The sequence below is a fragment of the Colossoma macropomum genome, unplaced genomic scaffold (assembly GCF_904425465.1).
Source record: "Colossoma macropomum unplaced genomic scaffold, Colossoma_macropomum, whole genome shotgun sequence".
Classification (NCBI taxonomy): Eukaryota; Metazoa; Chordata; class Actinopteri; order Characiformes; family Serrasalmidae; genus Colossoma; species Colossoma macropomum.
Window position 1 is genome coordinate 1,075,897 of NW_023495530.1, and position 7,592 is coordinate 1,083,488.

Below are 7,592 nucleotides of genomic sequence, written 5' to 3' on the forward strand. Positions count from 1 at the left end.
GGATTTCAGCTGCTCAACAGTTCGGGCTCTCCTTTGTCATATTTTTCATTTCATAATGCACCAAATGTTTTCAGTAGGTGACAGATCTGGACTGAAGGCAGGCCAGTTTAGCACCCAGATTCTTTTAATATGGAACAATGCTGCTATAATACATGCAGAAGGTGGTTTGACATTGTCTTGCTGAAATAATCAATGCCTTCCCTGAAAAAGACATCGTCTGGATGGCAGCATGTGTTGCCAAAACATGTATATATCGCTTAGCATTAATGGTGTCTTCACAGATGTGCACGTCACCCATGCCATGTGCACTGATGCACCCCTATACCACCATGATTACTAGCTTTTGAACTGTGAATTGATAACAAGCTGAGTGGTCTTTAGCCTGAAGGACACATGTCCATAATTTCCAAAAACAATTTCAAACTTCAGACAACAGGACACTTTTACACTTCCCCTCAGTCCATTTCAAATGAGCTTGGGCCAGAGAAGGCGGCAGCATTTCTGATTCCTGTTTATACATGATTTTTTCTTTGCATTTTAGAGTTTTAACTTGCATTTGTTGATGCAGTGATAAACTGTTTTCACAGACAGTGATTTTCAGAAACGTTCCTGAGCCCATGCTTCACTACAGAATCATGTGTGTTTTTAATGCAGTGCCACCCGTGGGCCCAAAGATCATGGCCAGCATATACTGGTTTTTGGCCTTGCCCCTTGCATACAGAGATTTCTCCAGATTGTCTGAATCTTTTAATGATATTATGTACCGTAGATGATGAAAAGTAAAAGTTCTTTGCTATTTAATGTTAATGTTATTCTTGAATTGTTGCACTATTTGCTCGTGCAGTCTTTCACAGAGTGGTGAACCCCTCCCTATCTTTACTTCTGAAAGACTCAGCCTCTCCGAGATGCTTTTTTATACCCAATCATGTTACTGACCTTTTGGCAATTAACCACCAGCATTACACAACTTTACCAGTCCTTTGTTGCCCCGTCCTGACTTTTTTGGAATGTGTTGGCATGAAATTCAAAATGGGCAAATATTTTTCAAAAACAATCAAATTTCTCAGTTTCAACATTTGATATGTTGGCTTTGTGCTATTTTCAGTGAAATATAGGGTTCAAATGATTTGCACATCATTGCATTTTGTTTTTATTCATGTTTTGCACAGCGTCCCAACTTTTTATATTTAGTTAGTTAGTTACATTTGCCTTGTAGTCAAGTGCAAAACTAAAGAAGCAAACTTCAGACACTAAGCATGTGTTCACTGATTGACTACATTTGGGGGATGGTGTATAATTTTCCTTTTCTTTAAGTCCTACTGTTTGTTCATAATTTCATTCTTCTTCTGCTTGTCTGCTTAAATATAATGGACAACAGAGATGTTAATATGTAGCCTGAAACATCATTAATTAACATAAAATACTTATTAAATTTTCTATGCCTTAATTTATTAATATAACCCCGTTTCCATTCAATATGAATAGAACCAGCACATACACATTTTCTTTTGTTGTTTATAAAGCGAAGATCAGTTAAACGAGTTAAAGGCAGGTCTGGCATATCCTTACATGCAAACTAGGCAATTGCTAGAGCGACACTTGAGCAAGTGTACCAAATTATTCTGTTACCTAATACAAATCATAGAGCATATAATTTTACCAAGCTCTCTGTAAACACACTGATTAGCTGAGAAATGTGTCAGTCATTGCTCAGGCCATTCCGAACTTTGCTAAACCTGTCCTTGTACACTGATTAGCCAATCGTAGCTAACCAATTGTAACTTGGCACACTTGGAACTTTAAACTATGTCACAGTATTGCTTGAGGGGAAATTATGAATCAGATATCTGATATCCATGAGTCTAGAAGGGAGTGAAATTTAACCTATTTCCTAAGTGAGCTAACTAGGAAGTTTGGCTGACTAATGTGGTCTTTCTTTGTTAACTCACTGTATTTTGTGTAATATGTAGCTGAAACAAATTAAATTAAAACACAGGCGCATTCAGACAGGAAATATCGACTTCATCTTTATGTGAATATGCAGCCTACTCCAGAATAAGTCCAGTCTCTGGTCCTAGAGGAGAATAGAGATGGATTAAACCTATGATGTAAAAACAAAATACTGGTGAACTTCAGAATGCATTGGAGAATTGTGACTGCCTGTGTGTGCTTAATCACTGCCAAGCTGCATTTGTTTTCAAGTTTCATCAATTTTGATTTCAGTTTTGATTGGCTTACAATAATTCATTGCAAACTCTCCCACAAGCATAGTTTAAGAATTATGGACAGAAATAAGTTAGCACCGATCTGCAAAGACATCACAGAAATATTTGTAAATATGTTATCAGTCATGTGTCAATCGTGAATGATACATTAACATTATTAGGGGAAAAATAATGAATGCAACATGGATATATTTTTAACACCATGTGCTTAGTATCTTATTTGTTCCCCCCAAAATGTGTACTTTAATGTATTCATTACCATACAGTGATTTATACACTGAACATCAATAGTATTTTTTTTTATTTGTTAAATTATACACTTGTTACTCCTAAATTAATTAATTTTTTTTCAATTTTATGTAAATGCAACAGTGTTACTGTACTATTCATGAACATGCCATTAATGTTTCATGTACATGTAGTTACTGTAAAGCATTTCTCAATGTTGTTTAAAGAGAATAATTAAAAAATACAATTTGATTCAAATTTAAAGCTGCTGTAACTTTGGCAATTTTGGGGAACTGGCAACCTCTCTGGTGGAAATATGTAACTGCACAAAATGGGCAGAATAACATTTTGTAACATGGGTTGTGCTGCAGACAGTCAGATATATTTAGGCAATGCTAGCCAAGTATATTTTATATTGTTGCATTTATGAAAGGAGACAGATGGTAGCAAAGGAAATGATCTGAGAATAATGACTAGCCTGGTTTAGGGGATGAACTCTGAAGCAAAAAACATTAGCTATAATGTTATAATGCAGATAATGTTAGCCAGTTAACGTTAGCTATACATCTAAAAAAACTTCACAATTACAAAAATATGTTGCATTTTGTTGCAACGGTAAAATAAATTTCACAACGATAATTTAACTACCAAAACCACACAAAAAATGCACCTGGAGTACCAATGATTTGATTTTTTAATCTGTTCTATCACATTGTCTCAAGTTCAGATAGATTCAATAAAGGCTTGTTATCAGCTCAACAGTTGGATCATAGTGTGGAGCAGGGAAAATACTAAAATGTGTGGTACTGCAGGACCAGGAATCAGTGACCAGGGGTATTCCAGGACCAGGAAATCTTCTTGCATGGTAGAGTGACACAATATTCACTCAAGTTAACAAAGAAGAGCAATGTGGGACATGACAAAAGATCAGAAAGATCAAAAAATAAGGAAAAGATCTCAAATGGTACCATTCCACCTGTGACCCTGATACCAAATAAAGCAGTCCAAAGACACTAAAAGGAGTACTTCTCCTGAAACACTGTTTTGATATGAAAATAAATGAAAGTTAATAAGCACCAGTTATCATGATCTGTGTAATAATGCTAACTTGCGTCACTGGTTTTAATTAGGCCAACCAGAGGACATTGTGAAACAGGTAGCCATGTTGATAGTGATTATATTATTTACTTTAGCTGCAAGCTAGCCTGTTGTTCTTGCAAATGGATTACTGTTTCTTATTAATTATTTATATTTCAGCCCAAAATATTTGTTGTTTAACTTAGAAACTGAAGTGCCTATTGTGTTTAAAAAACATCCATATTTAGGCATTCTTTTGCTTGTGCTGAAAGAAAAACAAAATCTACTTCAGTCTTCACAATCTTTAGTATTTATGGCTGATAATAATTTGTAAACCCCAATAAAAAGAAAGCTAAAAAACTTTAAACCTTGAAATGATGTATTAAACATTTAACAGACAATGGTGATCATGATTTACAAATGACCTAATTTATTTAAAAATTGTATACATATTTAAATTAATAAATAATTAATTAAATAAGTCATTACTTATTCATAAAAATGCATGCATGTGCACGTCTTCAAAAGTACATGTACATTAACATATGTAGACCATTACGATAAAAACCCATAATGATGAACTTCTGAATGCTTGGTTAGCTCATGATTAGTTAATTATGAAGTTGATGTTCACCACTAAATTTTACAACAGTAGTACTCTTAGTAGTCAAACCAATCAGAGCAACCGCTCTCTAAAGAAACATAAATTTAATTAAAGTTTAATTCAGTCATCAATCAATTCAGTTTGACCTGGGGTCAGATGTCTCACACTTGGAGATTTCAAAACATCCACATAAAAGTGTAGACAGGTAGTAATCTGGGTAGGAGGGTAGCAGGGTAGTAATTTGACTTATGTTTATGCTACTGGAGGTACACAATGATACAACATCAACCGAGCAAATGTGGAGTAGGTTGGTTTTACTATGAGAGCAGTGTTTGGATGGGAATCAGTGATGTCTGGGGTCCTTATACCCAGGTCTCATGGCACAGGGTGGTTGATTCAGTGGTGACAGAGAGAGCTAGTCAGCTCTGCTCTTGGTAACGTTGTGATGGTTCACATACCCTGCTTATGGAGTACAGGAATACAGGTGCCTTAATTTGGATGGTCTCTCTCTCACTTGCTCTTTTGATCTGATGGCTCGGAAAAACCCAAGCTGGTGTCAGTCCATCTGCCTTTCTCTCCCTGGTCTAATCTAGACAAAATCACGAAATGTTTGGCCAAACAGTAGATACTTTTGGTCAATTGGGAGCACACTATAATGAATATGAACAAGACAAATGAAAACTCACATAGGAACTTTAACGTCTCATATCTAAAACAAAAAGAGAAAATGCTAAATGTTTCTGATTCAACTAGTTCAAGCTTCGTACAGTACCATAGTAACATGGCCTAGGTACTGGGTTACAGCATCTCCATTTAATGAATATTAAACCTCCCTGATCTATAGAAAAAATACATATTTAAGTGTGTTTTGTGTAGTGGATGTGTTATTTTTTACTTACAAAATTGTAATTTGAACAATAGTCAAGTTTAACACTCTTTCACACACTATAAAATGATAATTGCAATTTAGTCCAAGAAGCCAACATACATTAGACCAGATTAACACTATATACTAAAATGAATTTTATGATAGCGGATTTGAAGTATTTAGCAGCCAAATTCATTAGATTTGTCAAGAAATGTAGTTTAAGAGTACATTATAAAAGGACCATTTCAAATACATAGTACAATGTACATCAATTCAGTATGTGTCCATTCAGTATGTTGACATTAAAAATAGAAAACATTTAAAATGAGAGACTTTCCATCACCCATTTTTTCTTCTTCTAGATTGCTTGGCACGTTATGACCGACTAATAGATAAATGTTACTTAAATAGTGGTGGGTCTTGGTGTGAAAACGGCATCTATATCGTTTAATTTAAAAAAAGAAATGCAAAAAAAAAAAAAATGACAAATATGGTCAGCTAACTGATTAAGAGTGTTCCTCAAGGGGAAAAAGTAGATTTTCAGCCTCATTAAGTGGTTGCAAAAGATAGGATTGTTAAAGTCGAATATAAAATCTCCAAGCTGCAGAGAGTTTATGAAGATGGTGAGCTATATCTTGTAAGTTATTTAACAAAATTATTCTTTTGGTTTGTCAACTCCTCCAGAAAATAAATAGTTTATTGCAGTGGTGTACAACTCTGGGCCTGGATGGCTGGTGTTGAGGACAGTTTGGTGGTTTAACTGCTCAAATACACCTGATTAAAGTAATCTGTTAATTGCCAGCTTGAATTGCCAGCTACCAAACTTTGCTGGACACATACCCTCCATGACTGGAGTGGTGCACTCCAGGTGTATAGCATTTGGTTTGGAAAGATTCAGATGAGTTGACAAAAGATGAGTCACAATTGCCATCCATGACACTTTTAGCTTTATTGGGAAATTCTGGAAAGTGGAACTAATATAAGTACTTGTACTTGAATATCATTTTAGGGTACCTCCTCAACATTCATATCGCTGTTGTTTTTAAATTAACTGTTCATGAGAAAACGTATAATTCCAAGGCAGTGCAAAAAGGTTTTTTTCCAATGCAAGCCTTGTTCAGTTAGATGAAATATATTCACAGGTACACTAATTTACCAACTATATTTTCTTTGATAAAAAGTTCAGACACTGTGCAAAATGTAAATAGAAACCAAATTAAATGATGTGCAAATCATTCAAACCCTATATTTCAGTGAAAACAGACAACATATCAAATGTTGAAACTGAGAAATTGTATTGTTTTTGAAAAATATTTGCATTTTGCAATTTTGATGCCAACAAAACATTCCAAAAAAGCTGGGACAGGGGCAACAAAGGCTGGTAAAGTTGTGAAATGCTAAAAAAAAAAAACACCTGTTGGTTGATTGGCAACAGGTCAGTAACATGATTGGGTATGAAAAGGCATCCCAGAGAGGCTGTCTTTCAGAAGTAAAGATGAGGAGGGGTTCACCACTCTGTGAAAGACTGCACAATCAAATAGTACAAAAATTCAAGAATAACACTTCGAAACATAAAATAGCAAAGAACTTTTGCTTCTCATCATCTACGGTACATAATAACATTTTAAAGATTTAGAGAATCTGGAAAAATCTCTTTGTGCAAGGGACAAGACCAAAAAACAGTATTTGGTGGCCATGATCTTTGGGCCCTTAGGCAGCCCTCATTAAAAAACATACATGATTCTGGAGTGGAAATGAACGGAGTGGCTCATGAACACTTCTGAAAACCACTGTCTGTAAAAACATTTCGTCTCTGCATCCACAAATGCAAGTTAAAACTCTATAATGCAAACAAGATAAACAGGATACAAAAACACTGCCGCCTTCTCTGGCCCGAGCTCATTTAAAATGGACTGAGGGGAAGTGGAAAAGTGTCCTGTAGTCCGACAAATCAACATTTGAAATTCTTTTTGGAAATCTCAGCTTGTTATCAATTCACAGTTCAAAAGCCAGTATTCATGATAGCATAGGGGTGCATTAGTGCACATGGTATGGGTGACATGCACATCTGTGAAGGCACGATTAATGCTGAATGATATATACATGTCTTGGCAACATTTGCTGCCATCCAGATGACATCTTTTTCAGGGTAGGCATTGATTACTTCAGCAAGACAATGCCAAACCACATTTTGCATGTATTATAGCAGCATGGCTCCATATTAAAAAGTCTGGGTGCTAAACTGGCCTGCCTGCAGTCCAGACCTCTCACCACTGAAAACATTTGGAGCATTATGAAATGAAAAATACAAGAATGGGAAAATATTTCACTTTCAAAACTACAGCAGTTGGTCTCCTCAGTTCCCAAACACTTACAGAGTGTTGTTACAAGAGGTGATGAAACTCGGTAGTAAACATGCCCCTGTCACAACTTTATTGGAACATGTTGTTGGCATCAAATTCAAAATAGACATATATTTTTCAAAAAAAAATTCTCAGTTTCAACATATGTTGTCTTTGTACTGTTTTCAATTAAATATATGTTTAAAAGATTTGCATATCATTGAATTTTGTTTTTATTTAAATTTTTC